The sequence below is a fragment of the Phyllobates terribilis genome, unplaced genomic scaffold, assembly GCF_046119375.1.
Source record: "Phyllobates terribilis strain yellow unplaced genomic scaffold, ASM4611937v1 Scaffold_4__5_contigs__length_816908805, whole genome shotgun sequence".
Lineage (NCBI taxonomy): Eukaryota > Metazoa > Chordata > Amphibia > Anura > Dendrobatidae > Phyllobates > Phyllobates terribilis.
Window position 1 is genome coordinate 714,958,961 of NW_027362764.1, and position 25,867 is coordinate 714,984,827.

General features: G+C 44.8%; 1 protein-coding gene across 1 annotated transcript in view; it reads right to left on the bottom strand.

Moving 5' to 3' along the window:
- Window positions 1-25,867, bottom strand: part of NCALD (neurocalcin delta) — a 134,838-nt gene that overhangs the window by 19,064 nt on the left and 89,907 nt on the right. The gene's annotated exons all lie outside the window — the stretch shown is intronic.

The window sequence follows — 25,867 nt, forward strand, 5'->3', positions numbered from 1 at the left end:
AGCTAGGGCAGGTACACGGTTTCCCGGCTCGGGGTAGAGACGTCCCCTTTACCTGCCTCCATCCGTTCAGCTCCCTTCTCTGCGCCGTCTCCGGCCTTGAGTCCTCCTGCACCATCCTCAGAGGCGGTCTGTCTCCTCGTCTCGGGTGGCGTGCTCCGCTGACGGGTTCCGGTCTGCTGGGCCATCTCTCGGCTCCACTCCGCCAACGTCTCTCGCTGCACCCGGGCCATCCTCCGTGCGAGGCCCTCCAGCGCAGTCTGTGCACACTCCCGGTCTCGGGGGAGCTGTGCCAGGACCTCCACTAGGCCTAGTGGAGTTGTGGCTTGTAGCAGGCTCCTGACCACTGGGTCGGTGCTGCCTGACTCTCCCTCCATCCCCGGGTAGGCTCTCTCTGGACTCCTCTCCAGACTTCTTGTCTCCGGGTGCGCTCTCTCCAGACTGCTCCAGGCTGCACCCATCTTTGCTCTCTTGTTCTGTCTCCGCCCACATTTAGGGTGGTCCCGGGGCAACTTTGTGATTGTCAGTTCCAGGGGCAGTTCTCTTACGCTGATGGACACTTCCAGCATCACAGTCTCTGTTGGTGGGCGCGGTTTCCGCTTTTGGCGCCATTCTTCGACCTGGCCCACGATGGGAGGTGACCTCTTGCCACCCTCTGGCACGCCCATAATGGCGTCCGCTCTTCCAAGGCGGGAAATCTTTGGAAATGGCGGGAATCGTCTCCCAGTGGCGGGAAACTCCATGGATGGCGGGAAAAAGCTGCAAATGGCGGACAACCGGCGGAAAACGACCTGTGATGGGGTCCGTTGGCGGGGACCCTCCGGAACCGGCGGGAGACTTCTTTTTAAGGTAACGGTGAACTTTTCTTCAGGCACGCAGTACCCGGTTGTTGCGGGCACGTTATCCTGCCGACTACGCCAAAGTTGACGCGCCCCCTGGGCCAGTGTTGTTTGGGGGATACCCGGAGCCGGATCAGATGGGGGTTGTAGTCTCCGAGTGGCGGTGACCCGGTCCGTGCCCAGGGTGTCAAGCTCAGTGTGTGGCAGTCCTTATAGATGTTACTAGATGTTCTTTTATGTCGACTACGCCACCCGTTGAATTGCGGTCAATACGGCCGCCGCTGCAGCAGGGTCCGCTGAGGCTGGTGATGTGTGTGCAGCTCAGATAGTATAACCCCCAACGGGAGGGGTATAGCCTCAGGGGGTCAGGTGTAGAGGATGGTGGTTGTGGAGGTGCAGGGAGGATGGTAATGAGACTCAGAGTCGGGCTGTGCAGTTCAGGGTCTTTACTTACTGCTGTTGTTCTGGTCACTCCGGCCTTGAGTGACCGCCCGAGCCGTGCTGCGTCCACCAGGTCCTGGACTCGGCCAACTCCCAAGTAATTCTGGAGCGTGATCCTGAGCTCCCTTTCTGACGTTCCTTCTCTCTCTGGCCTTCCCCACCAGGGATCCACCTAAGTCCGGCTCCCTCGGGCCTCTTGTTGGTAAACCCTTGTCTCTGGGTTCCCTGACCCTATTCCTGGTCTGCCTTCCGGGTGGATTTAATGGGTGGTCGTGGCAGATCCTGCCCACGACCTCCGGTCTCTGGCTGAGGATTAGTGCCCTCCACCAGCTTGGGATCCGGTACCCTTGTGCCAACTCTTCACCCTCTGATCTAATCTTGGGTTCTTGGAGTTCTCTCTTCTCCCCCTCTGGGTCCTTCTTTCTCCTCTCTCTCTCTGGGCCTTGGAGCTGCTCTTCTCCTCTGCTCTCTTCCTCTGACTGACTGACCAAACCTCTACAAAGACCCTGATCTAAGATGGTTCCCACCTTATATACTCCCTCTATGTGTGAGCTCAGGTGACCAGCACCCAATGAGCTCCTAGCATTACCCAGACTGCTCCCCCTATCTGCCCCTACACTACTGGGATGTTCCACCCCCCTCCCACTCCAGCCAGGGACAGACGCTGTCGTACCTGCACATTTCTCTAGTGGGAGTACCATTGGTCTGTCCCCCGGAAATGGGATGTATGTAGTGCATGCAGCCTACTGAGCTCAGTTCCACACTCCATCCTTACCCGGGAGTGGAATATCACACCTCTGGCTTGAGGTGTAATACCCCTGTAGCAGCCGAATCCTCAGGGTGCTACATTCCCCCCTGGTAAATCACAGCACGTCCTCGGGCTGTAAGATACAAAAACATCCAAAACATACAATTATTTTTCATAAACATAAACATATCAAACATATAAAACATCATATATATATCTGCATAAAACTTTTCATATAAAACTTTTCATAAATAACATTCTTGCTTCTGGTTCCTCCAGTCACGGTGCAACTTGTGACCGGGTAAAGTGCGACAGTCTTTTCTTGAAAAACTCGGCTTTCCTATAAAACCAGTAGGGGGCGCTTTAGGAAGCGCAACTATATACAAGGGGAGGTATGGCCGCTCTCAGTCCTCGGCCAGGTAATGGGAATAGGGACACACGGGTTAACAGTTCACTCTTGTCCCAACGGGGACATATTTAAATCAGCAACAGTTCTTGGTACCCCGACGGGCAACTTTATACAGTCTCTCTCTACCGTACTTCAACGACGGCGTCCTCCTGCTCTTTCTTGTTGGTTGGTTTCAGTTTCAGACCCGTCCGGGTCCTCTTGCTCCTCCTCACACCGCAGCTCCTCCTCCGTCAGGCGATGCACATGGAGGGCGTAGGGTCCTTTGGCACACTTGTGCCGGGTGAAGGTGACCTCGTCCCCTACATACAGGTCACGACCTCTGTGTCCCTCCGGCAGATGGCTTTCTACGTCTCTGCGGGTCACAAAGACGTCGCCGGGGGTATGATGGTCTCTAATGAAGCCCCACCCATGCTGCAGGTTGAATTTTATCACAGTCCCGGTGGTACGGGGACCATGAGCTGCACGGGGATTCCTCCTGGTCCGGCTCTTCTGCTCCGCGCTCCTTATCTGTGCTTGCTGTTCCCGGACCCGCCTCTCTCTCCGTTCTTGCTCGAAGACTGCCAACTGCTGGCGGCAGCACTCCGCACGCTCAGCTGCGGCTGCCCGAGTTTCCTGAGTGAACCCCATGAGGTCTCCTCCGGTGGGGTCCCACTCGAACTGCGCTTCTTCCAGCGGGAGCGGGGTCCTCTTAACGGGCTTCGGAGTCGGAATCAGGGGCTCGCACATGGGCCTTGCTCTCTGGAGTTCCAGCTGAGTGTACTCCTGGGGCCATACAAAGGGCTGCCCATCCGGGCACGTATGCTGGGCGAATAGATCTTCACCCAGGTGCGGCACTCGAGATGTTGAGGGCGCGTTGATGGTAGCGGCGCCCGGGTTGACCAGGCCTTGCGACCAGGCTTGGGGCACCCTAAAGGCAAAGGGCACCGTAAGAACGGCGGCGCCCTGGGTTACTCGGCCCTGCGACCAGGCCGGTGGCTCCGCGGAGGTAGGGGGCGCTGTTGGAATAGCGGCGCCCGGGGGTACTAGGCCTTGCGACCAGGCTGATGGTATTTCCTGCTTGGCCACGCTCGAGGTCGAGGCGTGTGACGTCACAGGGGTCGCGGCCGCGGTTTCCGGTTGAGGCCTAGTCTGCGGCGGTGACGATGCAGCGACGGGCACGGCAGGGGGAATTTCGGGCTCTGCAACGGGGAGCTAGGGCAGGTACACGGTTTCCCGGCTCGGGGTAGAGACGTCCCCTTTACCTGCCTCCATCCGTTCAGCTCCCTTCTCTGCGCCGTCTCCGGCCTTGAGTCCTCCTGCACCATCCTCAGAGGCGGTCTGTCTCCTCGTCTCGGGAGGCGTGCTCCGCTGACGGGTTCCGGTCTGCTGGGCCATCTCTCGGCTCCACTCCGCCAACGTCTCTCGCTGCACCCGGGCCATCCTCCGTGCGAGGCCCTCCAGCGCAGTCTGTGCACACTCCCGGTCTCGGGGGAGCTGTGCCAGGACCTCCACTAGGCCTAGTGGAGTTGTGGCTTGTAGCAGGCTCCTGACCACTGGGTCGGTGCTGCCTGACTCTCCCTCCATCCCCGGGTAGGCTCTCTCTGGACTCCTCTCCAGACTTCTTGTCTCCGGGTGCGCTCTCTCCAGACTGCTCCAGGCTGCACCCATCTTTGCTCTCTTGTTCTGTCTCCGCCCACATTTAGGGTGGTCCCGGGGCAACTTTGTGATTGTCAGTTCCAGGGGCAGTTCTCTTACGCTGATGGACACTTCCAGCATCACAGTCTCTGTTGGTGGGCGCGGTTTCCGCTTTTGCCGCCATTCTTCGACCTGGCCCACGATGGGAGGTGACCTCTTGCCACCCTCTGGCACGCCCATAATGGCGTCCGCTCTTCCAAGGCGGGAAATCTTTGGAAATGGCGGGAATCGTCTCCCAGTGGCGGGAAACTCCATGGATGGCGGGAAAAAGCTGCAAATGGCGGACAACCGGCGGAAAACGACCTGTGATGGGGTCCGTTGGCGGGGACCCTCCGGAACCGGCGGGAGACTTCTTTTTAAGGTAACGGTGAACTTTTCTTCAGGCACGCAGTACCCGGTTGTTGCGGGCACGTTATCCTGCCGACTACGCCAAAGTTGACGCGCCCCCTGGGCCAGTGTTGTTTGGGGGATACCCGGAGCCGGATCAGATGGGGGTTGTAGTCTCCGAGTGGCGGTGACCCGGTCCGTGCCCAGGGTGTCAAGCTCAGTGTGTGGCAGTCCTTATAGATGTTACTAGATGTTCTTTTATGTCGACTACGCCACCCGTTGAATTGCGGTCAATACGGCCGCCGCTGCAGCAGGGTCCGCTGAGGCTGGTGATGTGTGTGCAGCTCAGATAGTATAACCCCCAACGGGAGGGGTATAGCCTCAGGGGGTCAGGTGTAGAGGATGGTGGTTGTGGAGGTGCAGGGAGGATGGTAATGAGACTCAGAGTCGGGCTGTGCAGTTCAGGGTCTTTACTTACTGCTGTTGTTCTGGTCACTCCGGCCTTGAGTGACCGCCCGAGCCGTGCTGCGTCCACCAGGTCCTGGACTCGGCCAACTCCCAAGTAATTCTGGAGCGTGATCCTGAGCTCCCTTTCTGACGTTCCTTCTCTCTCTGGCCTTCCCCACCAGGGATCCACCTAAGTCCGGCTCCCTCGGGCCTCTTGTTGGTAAACCCTTGTCTCTGGGTTCCCTGACCCTATTCCTGGTCTGCCTTCCGGGTGGATTTAATGGGTGGTCGTGGCAGATCCTGCCCACGACCTCCGGTCTCTGGCTGAGGATTAGTGCCCTCCACCAGCTTGGGATCCGGTACCCTTGTGCCAACTCTTCACCCTCTGATCTAATCTTGGGTTCTTGGAGTTCTCTCTTCTCCCCCTCTGGGTCCTTCTTTCTCCTCTCTCTCTCTGGGCCTTGGAGCTGCTCTTCTCCTCTGCTCTCTTCCTCTGACTGACTGACCAAACCTCTACAAAGACCCTGATCTAAGATGGTTCCCACCTTATATACTCCCTCTATGTGTGAGCTCAGGTGACCAGCACCCAATGAGCTCCTAGCATTACCCAGACTGCTCCCCCTATCTGCCCCTACACTACTGGGATGTTCCACCCCCCTCCCACTCCAGCCAGGGACAGACGCTGTCGTACCTGCACATTTCTCTAGTGGGAGTACCATTGGTCTGTCCCCCGGAAATGGGATGTATGTAGTGCATGCAGCCTACTGAGCTCAGTTCCACACTCCATCCTTACCCGGGAGTGGAATATCACACCTCTGGCTTGAGGTGTAATACCCCTGTAGCAGCCGAATCCTCAGGGTGCTACATATATATATATGTATATGTATATGTATATATATATATATATATATATATACACACACACACAAAGAGAATGGAGGCAGCACACAGACGGATTATGAAAAAATTGTCTTTTAATAGCCCATGTAGCTGTAGCAACGTTTCGGTCCAAAGATGTGGACCTTTCTCAAGCAATGTGAAAGTGCAATGTGCAAAATATTTAAACCTGCTTAATCACACAAATTGATTAGCAGTAATTAATATAACATATACATTTTAGACATGATACAGATACAATCAATACATCATTTATCATGATTCATACAGTGTGTACAATATATAAAGTGCAAAAGTGCTAGGAAGACAAAAAAGGTTCAAATCATCATTATAAAAGCCATTTCTATTAATCGATCATAGTCACCAGCTGTACATATTTAAATACCCACATGACTCACCCCATAGTATAAACATGAGAAGCGCTGAAATCTCGGCGTCCCTACTATCTCTATTGCGCATGTCCGGAAGGAATATAATAGTTCTGGAGCGCAATTGCGTTCCAAAGACCGGAAATGCCGGCACCGTCATAGAAACCCATACAAAACTGACCGCGCATGCGCGAGGAGGCACAGACACATCCCTCACTGCGGTCATAGACAGACTTATAGCCAGGGCATCCATGTTTATTAAGGGCAGCTCGCCCAAATCTCACTATGTCAGAGCGCGATGCGTTTATATATACATTATAAGACTGCAGGGGACACAGCACTAAAGTGCACATTGTAACAAAATCTTGCACTCTTTTAAAGGTAGGAGTCACAGACATTTGAACCTGAGAGACATGGGAACGCCCTCCATTAGCTGGGGATGGCAACCCAGTGGCCTTACTGAGATGGGAGACAAGTACCCATAAGGGCACCAGTCTCAACAGCCCATGACACAGGCTACCTAATAGTCCATATACTCCCATAGATAATTGTGTAACAACCTGTCAGTATATTAAATAAATAAAGGATTTATCACATGGAGCCCAATTCATATCTTTTATCATCATATTCCTATTCAAACATTGCGCTATTTTAGATAAAGTATAAAAACTATCAATTTTGATAGGGATGAATCATGTCCTCAAACATCAGACAGTGGTGGCAGATCTAAAAAGAAAAATAAGGAAAAAATAATAAAAAATATTAGTAGGAATTCTAAAAAAAACATATATATATATAACCACATCATGTATGACTAAGAAACAATCACAAGGAGGAAATAAGCAAGCAAACATCCCTAAATCGTTACATTCAACTTCTAATCAACATTTAATCCATTAGGTTTAAAAGTTTTAAGTCTCTTAATCCATTGCAATTCTCTGATTCTCAACAAACGGACCCTATCTCCACCCCGTCTCAAGGGTGGTATGTGATCAATAATTCTACATTTCCGATGTTTCTCTGAATGTTGCATCTCAGTAAAGTGCTTTGGAACAGGTAAGTCCAGTCTTTTTTTCCGAACTGTATATCTATGCTGATTGAGTCTAATTCTAAAATATAGTGTAGTTTCCCAACGTAAAAAAGATTACAGAGACACTGTAATAGATAAATACCGTATATTCCGGCGTATAAGACGACTTTTGAAGACTGAAAAATCTTCTGTCTAGTCTGGGGTCGTCTTATACGCCGGTAATGCTTTTGAACTTTCAGAAATTGACATGCGGGGATACTCTGGGGGTGTTAATAAGCTGCCGTGGCCGTATCCCTGCCATGTCGGAGTTAATATAAGGTGGAGGGAGTTAAAATACGGTGGCGGTAGGTCCAGACGGTCAGCGCTTCTGTGCTGAAACGGACACATCGCTGCGTATTCCCAGCTCCGGACACAGCGCAGGGCTTCTGTGCCGACAGCTTTCACTTGTCACAGAAGCGCTGCGCTGTGTCCGGAGCAGGGAAGTTCGCATCGCTTCTGTGACAATATATGAAAAGCCGGCAATTCAGCAGCGGCATAAGCCGGCACCCGACAATTTAGAATAGAAAGAATAGAGCTTCACACATAGATTAGATATATAGAAACATGTCAGTCACATATATATGAAGTACAGTGACAGTATTGCTTACTGTACTTGTCATTTAGTGTAAAGGATTTATTAAAACAAATAATAGTGTTTCCATGCACCGTCTCTTTAAAAAAGCCGGCCGGCAATTCAGCAGCGGTACCCGACAATTTAGAATAGAAGGAATAGAGCTTCACACATAGATTAGATAGATAGAAACATGTCAGTCACATATATATGAAGTACAGTGACAGTGCTGGTTACTGTACTTGTCATCTAGTGTTAAAATAACGGATTTATTAAAAAAAAAATTGGCGTGGGGTTCCCCTTAATTTTAGTCTCTAGCGGAGGTTAAGCAGACAGCTGGGGCAAATGTTTGAAGCCTGGGAAGGGGGTAATACCCACGGAGCTTCCCAGGCTACTAATATCAGCCCCCAGCTGAATACCTAGCCTTTACTAGCTATTAAAATGGGGGATCCCAAAAAAATGACGTGGGGTCCCCCCTATTTTAATAGCTAGCAAAGGCTAGGCAGACAGCTGGAGGCTGATATTAATAGCCCAGGAAGGGTGCCATGAATATTGGCCCCCTCCCAGGCTAGAAACACCAGCCGTCAGCCGCCCCAGAAATGGCGCATTCATAGGATGCGCCAATTCTGGCACTTAGCCTCGCTCTTCCCACTGCCCTGTAGCGGTGGCAGTGGGGTAATAGGGCTGGGGTTGATGTCAGCTTATAATGCCAGCTGACATCAAGCCCAGGTTAGTAATGGAGAGGCGTCTATAAGACACCCCCATTACTAACCCCATAGTCAAAGTTAAAAAAAACACAAACACCCAGAATAAAGTCCTTTAATTGAAATAAAGACACAATCCTTTATTGTTCTAAATTAAACCATACTTACCATCACGCCCATTCCAGCTGAAGCCAACGATCTCCTGCAATAAAAGAAAAATAATAAAGCAACCTCATCCTTACCTTTCCATGGTTCCCACGACAGCTTCAGCTCTGCTACATCGAGATGACAGGCTGGACCGCAGCAGAACGCTGCCATCCAGCCTGTCATCCCGCAGACACTGAGAAGCGCAGGCATGCTTGCGCTCCTCAGTGTCTGACTGTGACGGCATCCAGATGAGCCGACAATGAACTCAGCTCACCTCCTGGACGTCCGTCACTGACAGCGTGGGAAACTTCTACTGCGCATGCGGGGAGCAGGAGAATTTTCCCACGCTGTCAGTGACGTGCATGAGGTGAGCCGAGTTCATTGGACATGATCTCGGCTCATCTGGATGCCGTCACAGTCAGACACTGAGGAGCACAAGCATGCCTGCGCTTCTCAGTGTCTGCTGCATGGCAAGCTGAACGGCAGCGTTCTGCTGCGGTGCAGCCTGTCATGTGAATGTAGCAGAGCTGGACCGGTCCTGGGAACCATGGAGAGGTAAGGATGAGGTTGCTTTATTATTTTACTTTTATTGCAGGAGATCGTTGGCTTCAGCTGGAATGGGCGTGATGGTAAGTATGGTTTAATTTAGAACATTAAAAAATTGTGTCTTTATTTCAATTAAAGGACTTTATTCTGGGTGTTGTGTTTTTTTTTTTACTTTACTAGAAATTCATGGTGTTCATGTCTAATATTGGCGTGACCCCATGAATTTCGGGCTTAGGGCCAGCTGATAATGCCAAGCTGGCCTTAACCCCTTTATTACCCAGTGAGCCACCGCACCAGGGCCCTGGATGAGTTGGGTACAGCGCCAGAAGATGGCGCTTCTATGAACGCGCCATTTTCCGGGGTGGCTGCGGACTGCAATTTGCAGCGGGTGGGGCCCAGAAAGCTTGGGCCTCCCTGCGCTGCAGATTCCAGTCCCCAGCTGCCTAGTTGTACCTGGCTGGACACAAAAATAGGGCGAAGCCCCACGTATTTTTTTTTTAAATTATTTCATGAAATAATTAAAAAAAAAAGGGCTTCCCTATATTATTGTGTCCGGCCAGGTACAAATAGGCAGCTGGTGGTTGGGGGCAGCCCGTTCCTGCCTGCTGTACCTGGCTGGACACAAAAATATGGCGAAGCCCCACGTCAACATTTTTGGGAAAAATTAATTACAAAATTAATAATTTAGGGACTGCATCTTTATTAACCCCTCAATTGTCATTTAGTGTTAAAATAAAGGATTTTTTAAAAAGAAAATTGGCGTGGGATCCACCATCATTATAGTCTCTAGCGGAGGTTAAGCAGACGGCTGGGGCAGATGTTTGAAGTCTGGGAAGAGGGTAATACCCACGGAGCTTCCCAGGCTACTAATATCAGCCCCCAGCTGAATACCTAGCCTTTACTAGCTATTAGAATGGGGGACCCCCCCAAAAAATGATGTGGGGTCCCCCCTATTTTAATATGTTTATGAGTGACAGTTTTCCTGCTATATACCTGCATGTCATAAGAATTTAAATTAAAAAAGGACAATGTTAAATTCAAATCTGTTTTTTTAAAATTTTTACCGGTGTTTGGTATGCGTTGGAAAAGGGGTAGTCTTATACGGTGAATATATCCTAAACTCTATATTTTAACAGGAAAGTAGGGGGGTTGTCTTATACACCAGGTCGTCTTATACGCCGGAATATACGGTAACATAATTTGATGAGCATGTTAGAAAGTGATTTATAGAGTAAATCTCCCCATCATTAGAAAGCTGAAACTGATTACCCTTCTGTAAAAAAGAACAATTAATACAATTGATGCAAGGGAAACAGCCTGTTCTCCGTTGTCCTGTTAATGTACTCTGAACTGTCTCCCTTCGGGAGCCAATATCTGCCCGAATCAACCTATCCTTGATGTTTTTAGCACGTTTGTAACATATCAGGGGAGGTAATTGAAAATCTTTAATTTCCGGTAGACATTTATTTGACATTGGCTAATGGCGTTTAGCAATATTAGCCACCATCTTACTTTCCTCACAAAAAGACGTTACCATCGGTATTCTATCCAAATTTCCATGTTTTTTCACTGGTTTATTTAGCAGGCTATTACGGTCCACTCCCTTCACTTTATCCTTCCATTTGTCTAGGAGTTTACATGGGTAATTCCTCACCCTGAATTTATTCATCATTGAGTCCAAAGAAGCCTCCAACATACTATCCTCACTTACAATCCTCCTAACTCGCAACATCTGGCTATAGGGAAGCGATTCCACCATTCTGCGTGGATGGTGACTGTCATATTTCAATAAGTTGTTTCTATCCGTAGGTTTGACAAATAGTTCTGTACTCAATCTATTGTTATTATATTTAATCAATACATCAAGAAATTGTATCTCTCTATCCGAATGCACCAGACTAAATCCAATGCCCTCAATCAGATCATTAAGAAAAACATGAAAATCCAACAGTTCCTCCAAAGAACCAGACTATAGGAGGAGGACATCATCTATGCATCTCCACCACCCACATACATGACGGAAGTGGTGGGACACATAGATAAGGTCCTCCTCCATGACTCTCATCACCAGATTTGCTAGTGGGCCTAAGATTTTATCCAAAAAGATTCCAATATGAGTGATTAGAGACCAGTGGCATTGACCTGGTCTCTAATCTGAGCTGCTGTTAACCTGCGATTTCTGAGGCTGGTGACACGGATAAACTTATCCTCAGAAGCAGAGGTGACTCTTGGTCTTCCTTTCCTGGGGCGGTCTTCATGTGAGCCAGTTTCTTTGTAGCGCTTGATGGTTTTTGCAACTGCACTTGGGGACACTTTCAAAGTTTGCCCAATTTTTCGCACTGACTGACCTTCATTTCTTAATGTAATGATGGCCACTCATTTTTCTTTACTTAGCTGCTTTTTTCTTGCCATAATACAAATTCTAACAGTCTATTCAGTAGGACTATCAGCTGTGTATCCACCTGACTTCTGCACATGGTCCCAACCCCATTTATAAGGCAAGAAATCCCACTTATTAAACCTGACAGGGCACACCTGTGAAGTGAAAACCATTTCCGGTGACTACCTCTTGAAGCTCATCAAGAGAATGCCAAGAGTGTGCAAAGCAGTCATCAAAGCAAAAGGTGGCTACTTTGAAGAACCTAGAATATAAGACAAATTTCAAGTTGTTTCACACTTTTTTGTTAAGTATATAATTCCACATGTGTTAATTCATAGTTTTGATGCCTTCAGTGTGAATGTACAATTTTCATAGTCATGAAAATACAGAAAAATCTTTAAATGAGAAGGTGTGTCCAAACTTTTGGTCTGTATCCACAAAGAGAATGGAGGCAGCACTCAGACGGATGATGAAAAAATTGTCTTTTAATAGCCCATGTGACTGTAGCAACGTTTTGGTCCAAAGATGTATACTATGGGGTGAGTCATGTGGCTATTTAAATATGTACAGCTGGTGACTATGATCGATTATTAATAGAAATGGCTTTTATAATGATGATTTGAACCTTTTTTGTCTTCCTAGCACTTTTGCACTTTATATATTGTACACACTGTATGAATCATGATAAATGATGTATTGATTGTATCTGTATCATGTTTAAAATGTATATGTTATATTAATTACTGCTAATCAATTTGTGTGATTAAGCAGGTTTAAATATTTTGCACATTGCACTTTCACATTGCTTGAGAAAGGTCCACATCTTTGGACCGAAACGTTGCTACAGCCACATGGGCTATTAAAAGACAATTTTTTCATCATCCGTCTGTGTGCTGCCTCCATTCTCTTTGTGGGTATACATAGGACTGGTGTGTACCTGGGGGGCTTTGCACCTTTTCTTCTATTTTTCTGTGCTGCTTTTGATCCATTTTTTTGACTATTACCTGCTTAAGCGTGCACAGGTTTTGCAACTATGGCCACTGCAAGTGGCGATCTGGATTTGCCCGATGTGTTCTGTTTCAGCATGGTGGACGAGGAGAGGATCCTGGGAGGAATAGAAGTAGAGGCAACATTCCTGAATAAACCATCATCCTCAGACTTGAAACGCAAGTATGGTCTTGATACCAAAAGGCTATTGACATTTCAACTTCATTTAATGACACTGAAAGAATGCTTCATAAACAAACGAATTCCTAGAGGTTTAAGGTCAAATATTCGCCCAATCTATTTTTTAATAACAACATTTTTTGTGACAAATTTTTTGCACTTTCCAACAAATATGCAATGGACATTTTGTTATTGATTATGGAGTATTTACAAGGTGAAATTGCTGTTTTGAATGTTAGGATTGCTGATACAGAGAAAAAATTAAAGGAACAATTAGACTCTGAGACTTGGATTAAATTCAAGGAAAGTACCGATCAACGCCTCTTAACTACCAAAAATGAATTGGAGGATACAAAAAGACGAAAGTTGGATAGGGATTCTGAGGACTATCGTTTGGGGAAAATTTACAATTGGCAAAAAGATGGCGGTAGAACTACCACGAATAGAAAAACTGTTACTAGGACTGGTGGTTATTTATCTCATAATTATTGTATTAATGTACATAACAATGTTTCACACTTTCAAAACCATGTTCCTAGAGGGTCTGTTGAGCGAGGTGGAGGAAGACTACAAAGAATTAGACGAGGATGAAGGAAACACCATCGCAGTGAGAAAAGAAAAGCAGCAGAAAAATCGTGTGAATCCACCAAGGCAAATGAGAAAGAAGGAGCAAATTTGGTAGTCGATTTATCTTCTAAAACCCTTACAAATTATGAGATTAATGTGTTGGCTAAAGGTTTGTCATATAGTTATTGTACTCATATCAATTGGTTCAAGCTTGAAACTGAATTGTTTACATTTTTTAGATCAATTAAATTAAAATATTGGTTTGGTAGGAGTGATAAGAAACAAGGGAGTAACATGATCAGCGGTGGTACTCTAAGGCTGTGTGCCCACGTAGCGTTTTTCAAGCGTATATGCTGCGGAATTTCCGCAGCGTAAACGCTTGAAAAACGCATGTAGATCCGCACCCCATGGTCCCCAATGGCATTCCGCAATGTCAATGCCCATGCTGCGGATTTTTCCGCAGCGTATATGCTGCAGTCAAAAATCCGCAGCATGTTCATTAATTTTGCGGAAGCGCCGCGGAATCAATGTGCGGATGGTACCCAAGTCTGGAGGAGAGGAGACTCTCATCCAGACCTGGGTACCAAAGAACCTGTAAAAAAAAGAATAAAATAAAGTTTATACTTATCTTCTGATGTTTTCCCTCCGTCGCGCTGTTGTCTGAAGGACCTGCCACGTCATTGAGTCATGTGACCCACCACATGACTCAATGACGTCACCGCAGGTCCTGCACACAGCAGCGTGAGCCGCTCAAGCCTCCGGACGGGGCAGAGGATGCATCAGAAGGTGAGTATAAAGTTTATTTTTTTATTTTTTACCATTCTGAACAAGTTGTCAAGCACTTTTCCAAGTGATGCTTGGAGAAGTGCTTGATAACCCGCATGCGGAAATGCATGCAAAGACGCCTCACAAACGCTTCTACCTGGTGGGAAAACCGCATGTAATATCCGCATGCGATTTTCCCGCCAGGGAGAAGCGTAAAAAATATGCTTCAGGTCCGCAACGTGGGCACATAGCCTAAGACTGCGGGACTATGGACTCAGTAATAAAAGTGATTTTGCACCTATTACAAATCAACCTGTTATTGAGGCATATATCACAGCAGTGAACAAGGATGTGAAAAGGTTGAAAGAGTCACACATTAAAACTTCATTTAGCCATTCTAATCTCTCTAAAAGTGAGATTGTTGCCCTTAATTCCTTGATCCATGAGGGCGACCTTACGGTTAAGCCAGGGGATAAGGGTGGTGCGGTCGTCGTCATGGATACAGTAAAATACATAGCCGAAATTGATGGGCAACTTGCCGATACTGAGATATATTAAGAATTAAGTGGTGATCCTAAATTAATGGTTATGCAAAGGATTAAATTGATTTTGAATGAGGCAATGGCACAGGGCATAATGGATGAGGACTTGTTTACATTTTTGTTGAAAGAGAATCCGGTTACGCCGGTTATATATATTTTCCCAAAGATACATAAAACGCTTATAGACCCGCCAGGACGTCCCATTATATCTGGAAGTGACTCATTGTCCAGTCATATTGGAATCTTTTTGGATAAAATCTTAGGCCCACTAGCAAGAGAGGCAAAATCTTTTATATTAGACACTACTGCTTTTTTACGTAAATTGAGTTCGATCGTGCTTAGTGGTGAGATTATTTTGGCATCATTTGATGTAGTATCTCTATACACGTCTATCAGTCATGAGGTGGGACTTAGTGCTGTGAATAAGATATTGAGTGAGACTCATTTTACATCTAGACAGACAGATTTCATTATGAAGCTACTTGAGGTTGTACTGAGAAACAATTATTTTTTGTTTGGTGACAAATATTACATGCAGTGCAGAGGAACAGCGATGGGTGCCAGTATGGCGCCCGCTTATGCAAATCTGGTGATGAGAGTCATGGAGGAGGACCTTATCTATGTGTCCCACCACTTCCGTCATGTATGTGGGTGGTGGAGATACATAGATGATGTCCTCCTCCTATGGTCTGGTTCTTTGGAGGAACTGTTGGATTCTCATGTTTTTCTTAATGATCTGATTGAGGGCATTGGATTTAGTCTGGTGCATTCGGATAGAGAGATACAATTTCTTGATGTATTGATTAAATATAATAACAATAGATTGAGTACAGAACTATTTGTCAAACCTACGGATAGAAACAACTTATTGAAATATGACAGTCACCATCCACGCAGAATGGTGGAATCGCTTCCCTATAGCCAGATATTGCGAGTTAGGAGGATTGTAAGTGAGGATAGTATGTTGGAGGCTTCTTTGGACTCAATGATGGATATATTCAGGGTGAGGAATTACCCATGTAAACTCCTAGACAAATGGAAGGATAAAGTGAAGGGAGTGGACCGTAATAGCCTGCTAAATAAACCAGTGAAAAAACATGGAAATTTGGATAGAATACCGATGGTAACGTCTTTTTGTGAGGAAAGTAAGATGGTGACTAATATTGTTAAATGCCATTGGCCAATGTTAAATAAATGTCTACTGGAAATTAAAGATTTTCAATTACCTCCCCTGATATGTTACAAACGTGCTAAAAACATCAAGGATAGGTTGATTCGGGCAGATATTGGCTCCCGAAGGGAGACAGTTCAGAGTACATTAACAGGACAATGGAGAACAGGCTGTTTCCCTTGCATCAATTGTATTAATTGTTCTTTTTTACAGAAAGGTAATCAGTTTCAGCTTTCTAATGATGGGGAGATTTACTCTATAAATCACTTTCTAACATGCTCATCAAATTATGTTATTTATCTATTACAGTGTCTCTGTAATCTTTTTTACATCGGGGAGAGTACACTAGATTTTATAATTAGACTCAATCAGCATAGATATACAGTTCGGAAAAAAAGACTGGACTTACCTGTTCCAAAACACTTTACTGAGATGCAACATTCAGAGAAACATCGGAAATGTAGAATTATTGCTCACATACCACCCTTGAGACGGGGTGGAGATAGGGTCCGTTTGTTGAAAATCAGAGAATTGCAATGGATTAAGAGACTTAAAATTTTAAAACCTAATGGATTAAATGTTGATTATAAGTTGAATGTAACGATTTAGGGATGTTTGCTTGCTTATTTCCTCCTTGTGATTGTTTCTTCGTCATACATGATGTGGCTATATATATATTTTTTTTTTTTTAGAATTCCTACTAATATTTTTTATTATTTTTTCCTTATTTTTCTTTTTAGATCTGCCACCACTGTCTGATGTTTGAGGACATGATTCATCCCTATCAAAATTGATAGTTTTTATACTTTATCTAAAATAGCGCAATGTTTGAATAGGAATATGATGATAAAAGATATGAATTGGGCTCCATGTGATAAATCCTTTATTTATTTAATATACTGACAGGTTGTTACACAATTATCTATGGGAGTATATGGACTATTAGGTAGCCTGTGTCATGGGCTGTTGAGACTGGTGCCCTTATGGGTACTTGTCTCCCATCTCAGTAAGGCCACTGGGTTGCCATCCCCAGCTAATGGAGGGCGTTCCCATGTCTCTCAGGCTCAAATGTCTGTGACTCCTACCTTTAAAAGAGTGCAAGATTTTGTTACAATGTGGACTTTAGTGCTGTGTCCCCTGCAGTCTTATAATGTATATATAAACGCATCGCGCTCTGACATAGTGAGATTTGGGCGAGCTGCCCTTAATAAACATGGATGCCCTGGCTATAAGTCTGTCTATGACCGCAGTGAGGGATGTGTCTGTGCCTCCTCGCGCATGCGCGGTCAGTTTTGTATGGGTTTCTATGACGGTGCCGGCATTTCCGGTCTTTGGAACGCAATTGCGCTCCAGAACTATTATATTCCTTCCGGACATGCGCAATAGAGATAGTAGGGACGCCGAGATTTCAGCGCTTCTCATGTTTATACTATGGGGTGAGTCATGTGGCTATTTAAATATGTACAGCTGGTGACTATGATCGATTATTAATAGAAATGGCTTTTATAATGATGATTTGGACCTTTTTTGTCTTCCTAGCACTTTTGCACTTTATATATTGTACACACTGTATGAATCATGATAAATGATGTATTGATTGTATCTGTATCATGTTTAAAATGTATATGTTATATTAATTACTGCTAATCAATTTGTGTGATTAAGCAGGTTTAAATATTTTGCACATTGCACTTTCACATTGCTTGAGAAAGGTCCACATCTTTGGACCGAAACGTTGCTACAGCCACATGGGCTATTAAAAGACAATTGTTTCATCATCCGTCTGTGTGCTGCCTCCATTCTCTTTGTGGATATACATAGGACTGGTGTGTACCTGGGGGGCTTTGCACCTTTTCTTCTAGTTTTCTGTGCTGTTTTTGATCCATTTTTTTTATATATACATTGCCTACAAGTAGTATTCAACCCCCTGCAGATTTAGCTGGTTTGATAAGATGCAAATAAGTTAGAGCCTTCAAACTGCAAACGAGAGTAGGTTTTATGAACAGAAGCATAAATCTTACAAACCAAAAAGTTATGTTGCTCAGTTGAATTTTATTAAATTTTAAACATAAAAGTGTGGGTCAATTATTATACAACCCCTATGTTTAATATTTTGTGGAATAACCCTTGTTTGCAATTACAGCTAATAATCGTCTTTTATAAGACCTGATCAGGCCGGCACAGGTCTGTGGAGTTATCTTGGCCCACTCCTCCATGCAGATCTTCTCCAAGTTATCTAGGTTCTTTGGGTGTCTCATGTGGACTTTATTCTTGAGCTCCTTCCACAAGTTTTCAATTGGGTTAAGGTCAGGAGACTGACTAGGCCACTCCAACACCTTGACTTTTTCCCTCTTGAACCAGGCCTTGGTTTTCTTGGCTGTGTGCTTTGGGTCGTTGTCTTGTTGGAAGATGAAATTACGACCCATCTTAAGATCCTTGATGGAGGAGCGGAGGTTCTTGGCCAAAATCTCCAGGTAGGCCGTGCTATCCATCTTCCCATGGATGCGGACCAGATGGCCAGGCCCCTTGGCAGAGAACCAGCCCCACAGCATGATGCTGCCACCACCATGCTTGACTGTAGGGATGGTATTCTTGGGGTCGTATGCAGTGCCATCCAGTCTCCAAACGTCACGTGTGTGGTTGGCACCAAAGATCTCGATCTTGGTCTCATCAGACCATAGAACCTTGAACCAGTCTGTCTCAGAGTCCTCCAAGTGATCATGAGCAAACTGTAGACGAGCCTTGACATGACGCTTTGAAAGTAAAGGTACCTTACGGGCTCGTCTGGAACGGAGACCATTGCGGTGGAGTACGTTACTTATGGTATTGACTGAAACCAATGTCCCCACTGCCATGAGATCTTCCCGGAGCTCCTTCCTTGTTGTCCTTGGGTTAGCCTTGACTCTTCGGACAAGCCTGGCCTCGGCACGGGAGGACACTTTCAAAGGCTGTCCTGGCCGTGGAAGGCTAACAGTAGTTCCATAAGCCTTCCACTTACGGATGATGCTCCCAACAGTGGAGACAGGTAGGCCCAACTCCTTGGAAAGGGTTTTGTACCCCTTGCCAGCCTTGTGACCCTCCACGATCTTGTCTCTGATGGCCTTGGAATGCTCCTTTGTCTTTCCCATGTTGACCATGTCTGAGTGCTGTTCACAAGTTTGGGGAGGGTCTTAAATAGTCAGAAAAGGCTGGCAAAAGAGATCTTTAATCCACACATGTGAAGCTCATTATTCTTGGTGCCTGAACTACTTCTTAATACTTTTGGGGGACCAAACAGAATTCTTGTGGTTTGAGGGGTTGAATAATAAATGACACTCTGAATTAACTTTTCACGGTTTTAAAAAAAAAAAAAAAAATTTGCTGCAGTGCATTTCCCACTTCCAGGCTGATCTACAGTACAAATGTCACAATGCCAAGTTAATTCCGCATGTGTCAACCAGCTAAATCTGCAGGGGGTTGAATACTACTTGTAGGCACTGTATATATATATATATATATATGTAGTCCATGTCCATAGAAATGTGACTACTGTATATGGGTTCTTGAACTAACTAAATAAACAGAGAATTATTGTTTACATGTATAAGGGCCCCATAGGTTGATCGCTTTGTTTATTGATTGAGGGGGTTATGTGGGGGCTCATATTGTATATAGGAGGCTATGTGGGGGGCTCATATTGTATGTAAGGAGTTATGTGGGGGCTCCTACTGTATATAGGGTGATGTCAGCATACTTAATTCATCTCAATATTGAGTCATACAATTAATATAAAAAAATAATTATAATTAATATGGTAATATTAATATTGAGCAGAATTTTTTCAGCCTATTGGTTCGGCCTCCACAACAGTCATGGTATCTCATGTGGCCCCTTGGTAAAATTAATCTTCCACCCCTGTTCTGTTATGTATAGCGCTATGTTATGCATATCGCTGTACATAAGGGACTATCTTTGTCATTTTCCATCTACAGATGTGAACCAGAGCACCTGTGTGTTACTCACATGACCTATCACATCATCTATCAAAGGGGATCATGTGACATGTCACGTGATGCATCAGGTACCGGGGGGGACCCAGACCATCTAAACTGCCCGGGGCCCTGGCTACTCTATATGGTACTGTCTCTATAATTATCAGGCTCTGAATGCTGAGGTTGATATTTATACAAATACTATTTACATACAGTATATTAATATTTGTCCACAAGGAAAGCAGCAAATTAACATTGGGAATATAGTGAGCAAATGTAAAATCTAGCACAGTAATATTTTTCTATTATCCATTTATTGCTTTCACTATTTTCAGTTTATGTATACTGTGTGCATAACATGAAAACAAATTCTGTTACTACCTGGAAACAGGTAACAGATAAAGAGGTAATGAACATGTAAGAAAAAATGCTTAAAGAGGACTTGTCACCAGGTCAAAAGTGTCCAATTTTTGCTTTTTTTTTTATTCCCGTTGCTCTCCTGAGTATTTAGATTTCTTGTTTTTCTGCGATCCACCATATGGTTCTAGATATAGACCTTAGTGCTAATTTTTATGGTCTTTTTATGGACTCACAGGGTAATAATGCAGAGCAGCCTAAAGACACGCCCCTGAGGAGCCCGTGAGCCATGCCTCCTTGGTAAAGACCAGAAAAATGATCTTTAAACAAAAAAGACCATTTCTCTGGAATTGTATGGTGGATTTCAGAAAAACAAAAAAACTGAATACTCAGGGGAGCAGCTGGAATAAAATACTGGACACTTTTGACCTACTGACAGGTCCACTTTAATTTTACATTTGATCACTACATACATAAAAAAGTTATTAAAGTTTAAGAAAGTTGTTAAACTGGTCAAAGAATGCAATCTCTCATGCCTTGAATAATATCCACCTGCAGACTAATATTCTGAATCTACAATGGTTTTTCCTGTCTGGGGCATTTTTTAAGCTAAATGTATTAGTCTTGGACAAAAAAAAAATATGTTTTTCAATTGGGCTTTGTTAAAAAGTTTGCACCGTTTAATTTTAAGACTCTTTCCTTCCCTGCACATTGCTGGCTGCAGAATGTGGTATCCAATAATTTGTCAGTGAGCGCATTCTGACAGGTGATTTTATAACTCTTATCTGTTTTTTTCTGAGCTCCTCTCTGCTGATTTATGACCACATCAAAGTTCAGCTGAACTTTGATGTGGTCTGTGGTCATAGACCTGCAGAGAGAATCAGTAGAAGACAGATAAAAGAGTTACAAACTCACCATTAGACCGAGTTTACTGGCGATTTTCCATTAATCTAATTCTCTATCCAGCAATGTGCTAGAAAACAAAGAGCCTTAAAACCCAAACAGTGCAAAATTTTAATGAAATTTTTTTAATTCCTGTGATGAAAGCCGGCCGGTGGGTGCAGCTCTCTGGCGCCCCCTTACCTCTCAGGTCAGTCAAGGTACTGCACCTAGAGAAAGTAGTGCCAGGAAGCTGCAACCAGCGCAGGGAACACGGTAGAGTATTCCCCTTCAACGTCACTAAACCGTAACGTCACTACACAGCACAACTCGCTAGCGCCCTCTTAGCCTCAGGTCAGTCAAGGAACTGCACCTAGGATAAGCGGTCGCCAGGGAGACTGTCCTGTAACCTACTGGGTATCGGGGCCCTCTGTAGTGAGGGCGGTATATATATCTTCCTTGGCCGCGCCAGGAATATATATATCTGAACCTCCGACCGTCACTACCAGCCTTCCCCAATCCCCAGTTGGTATGCTGCCACCAGTCCCTATTTTAGATATACGCCCAGTCCGTGAATGGGCCTATATCGGGTCAGGAACCAACCCTGGGTAGCGTTTTTGGCTTGAGCCGAGCTCACACGGACGTGCGTTCGTTATGCAGAATAAAAGGCAGGCCCACAATTACTTGAGGTAATTGATTATAATAATACACTAGATACACGATATACAACTAAATATACACAGGTATAAGGTCAGGCTAAACTATACAACAATGGAATACAACACACAGAATCACCACAGCATATCAGTTACCGGTTTCTTGATTTTCTTGTGACGCAGGGAGAGGATTCTGCGGTCGCAGGCACGGTTCTTTGTTACAGGCTGAGGCCTACCACCGCATGGTCAAACTGCTCCTCCCCTTGGTGGCCTCAGCTGGTGCTCAGATGTTCAGCACACCACTCTTGGGTCAAGACTGACTTGTTTCTTGTCTGTCCTGCTATCTTACCTGCCCCGTCCCGCCCACTGCTGGTGAGGTCAGCTGGCTCAGTCTCCACCCTCAGGTCTAACTTCGATCAGAAGCCCAAATTCTATGGAACCCAATAACTTCTTCTGGGATGGTCTCATGATACCCCCAGGGGTTCCCATGGATTCGGGCCGCCGTAACCGACCTTTTGATATCAATTATGATACCATATGGTCCTCAGGAATGGCTCAGCGCTATATCTTGGCTTCCAGAGCACGTACAAACGTCTACCGCGGAGGCTTGTGTGCGCAATGGCTCCGGGACGCCGTGATATTTTTTTATTGGCCCATCCCACGCAACATGCGTGTACTATTCATGTTTCTATATCTTATGCCTCCATGCTTGTGACAGACAAAGAAACTAGTCCTATGGGACAAATGGTCAGTTACAGATGGACGAAGCACCCCCCCCTGCTGGCTGTGTTTCCTCTCGAAGCCTTTGAAGCTCCTAGCATTCAAGTGTTAAGTAGGCCCTGGCTCTTCTTATCTCACAGGAGCCTGGATGGGGGAAACTATCTAGTTGACTTTTTAACAGAAGGTCCCAAGGGTGGGGGCTGCTGAAGTGTGGCCATCCCTGGATATGATTTATCTTTACCAAGATGGCGGCTACGGGTTCATCACAATTCCAAATACTTGTATTTAAAAGAACAATGTCCACAAAAGTGTCCATATCTTTTAAGCACTCTTCTTGGGCACTATTCTAAGTGCAATGTATTACATGGGCATGGTATGGCGGTATTATTTAGGCACAGTATAGCTCTAATAAATGGAGAATAATATGACAATATTATGGTGTAGTTAGTAGGAATACTGGTAAGAAGATACTGAGACCTCCATCGAACAAGAGAATGAGGGTCCCATGAAACTAATTGCTTGTTAAGAGGATGGTAAAAAAAAGTAATGTAGGTTTCAGATAATCTCTAATTTTGTAGATGTGTACAGCTCTCTGTATTATAGCCTATATGGCATTATAGACATGGCCAAGAAAATAAATCTATGAATGTCATTCATCAGAATACTCCCTTACATATGAGAAGAGATTATTACCACTAATGCATTATAAATTGACATTAAAATCATGTTTACCTGTGAGTATACACATACATTTACATTTAGTATAATGTAAATAAATCAAATTATATACTCCAATTAAAGTCAGCTATATACTCCAATACTGTCAGGCTGACATGCCTCCAGGAATAAAGTAGTAAATCACAGAATGAACAATTCAAAAAATAGTCCAAAAGGTTTTCCCCAAGAACTAAAGTGGCCTTAATAAAGTTCAACGATAAATGTAGAAATAGTTCAACTTCACGAATTGATTCTTCTTTAGTTCGATTAAATCCATACACAGGACATAGAAGTCACGATGACAGGTGATCTAGGGTTGATGTAACGCTCACATCTACGCGTTTCAGGTGAACACTCACCCTTAATTATGATTAAGTTCATGATTAAGGGTGAGTGTTCACCTGAAACGCGTAGATGTGAGCGTTACATCAAGCCTCGATCACCTGTCATCGTGACTTCTATGTCCTGTGTATGGATTTAATCTAAATAAAGAAGAATCAATTTGTGAAGCTGAACTATTTCTACATTTAGGCTGTGTGCCCAATATGCGTTTTTTAAGCATTTCTGCAGCGGCAATTCCGCGAAATGCGTAGAAGGTCTGCCATGTTCCCCAATAATAATCCGAATGTGCTGTGCACATGCTGCGGAAATTTCCGCTGCGGATTATCATTGCGGCAAAATCCACAGCACTACCAATTATTTTGCGTAATCGCGGCGTTTTCGCCGCCATTGACTTGCATTGAATCGCTTAATATCCGCATGACTACATGTGCACATGCGGATATTAAGCGATTCAATGTGCGGATGGTACCCGGGTTTGGAGAAGAGGAGACTCTCATCCAGACCCGGGTACCATAGAACCTGTAAAAAAAAAGAATAAAATAAAAAATATACATTATACTCACCTTCTGATGGCCCCCGGTCTCCTTTATGGTGCGTCCTGGCTTCCCGGCAGCTCGCGATGGTCTAAAAGCACCTGCCATAATGTAATTTAGTCATGTGACAGGTCATGCGACCGCTGACGTCGGCGGTCGCGTGACCCGTCACATGACTAAATGACGACATGGCAGGTCCTTTTTACACAACCGTGAGACACCGGAAAGACCGGACGCAGGGGCCATCGGAAGGTGAGTATAATGTTTATTTTTATATTTTTTACCATTTTTATTCTTTTTTTTTTAACTAACTTGGTCTCACTATATAAAATCCATGCCGGTTGCATGGATTTATATAGTGTGACCAGGTTGTCAAGCACTTTCCCAGTGATGCTAAAATGGCTTGGAAAGCTCTTGACAACCCGCATGCGAAATCACATGTGAAAAATGCTTCACTTCCGCTTGTCCCTGGCAGGAAAAACGCATGTACAATCCGCATGTACAATCCTCATGCGTTTTTTTCTGCCAGGGAGATGCAGAAATGCGCAGGAAAAATCTGGAGCATTTCTGCATCGTGGGCACATAGCCTTATCATTCATTTGGACTGCGGCAGAGCCGTTGTCCGAGCTCCGAGTGGATGGGGTGAACGTCAATGATGAGCTGGAATCTACGTTATTGCATTACTTAATAAAGTTACTTTTTAAAAATAATAGCTTGTAAGTGACCTAAATAAAAAAAAATATTGCACCATTTCTGATATAAAAAAATAATTATAATCCCGTGGGAAAATTCAGGAAATCGATGGAGTCATCAACAGACTTGCTACTGCTCATGATCAGTTTCATACAGACTTCTATGAAGTCTATGATAAGCTGATCATGTGCAGCAATAATAAAAATGCAAAAGCACAATAGGGTCTTATTCAAGTAGTGAAGATAGATCAATAGATAACTATGCTAACCTTATATGGTTGTGTAAGACACAACCACAAAAATGACATATATTCCATCTGCTGCAGCTTTCAGAGAATTGAATATGAAATAAGCCATGGGCGATGGAAGTATCCTGCGCTGCTGGAGAAATGACCGATGGAATCCACGATGGAATATGGAATGTCGAATTATTGTCAACACGTTTCAGAGTCACACCGACTCCTTCTTCAGGACTACCCAAATGAAAAACATTTGATTTTCAGTTGTGGTTGTCCTGAAGAAGGCGTCGGAGTGACTCTGAAACGAGTTGACGATATAACAACATTCCATATTCCATTGTGGCTTGTCATTTCTCCAGCAACGCAGGATACTTCCATCACCCATGGCTTATTTCATGTGCAGTAATGAGCAGCTGCTGTATATGCTCAATAGAATTCATGACTTCCGTAAGATTAACTGAAGTCAATAAAAATTATATAAGTCTCTGGGAAGCTGCGTATAAGCAGTAAAGAGCAGTTACTTTACATACGAGGTAGCATTAATTGACTTTCATAAACTTCAGTGAAGTCTATGAGAAGCTGAGCATGAGCATTAACAAGCAGTTACTGTGCATGCTCAGTAGCATTCATGATTTTCGTAAGCTCCACTGATGTCAATAAAACCCATAGAAGTCTATGAGAAGCTGAGCATGAGCATTATCAAGCAGTTACTGCTCATGCTCAGTAGCAATCATGACTTCCGTAAGATTCACTGAAGTCAATAAAACCCATAGAAGTCTATGAGAAGCTGAGCATGAGCATTATCAAGCAGTTACTGTGCATGCTCGGTAACATTCATTGACTTTTACGAACTCCAGTGAAATCAGTAAAGCTCATAGAAGTCTATGAGAAGCTGATCTTGGGAAAATTGCAGCAGATCAATAAATATCTGGGATTAAATATTGAACCCAGACCTTTGTACATTATGCATTAAACCCCTCTTAAT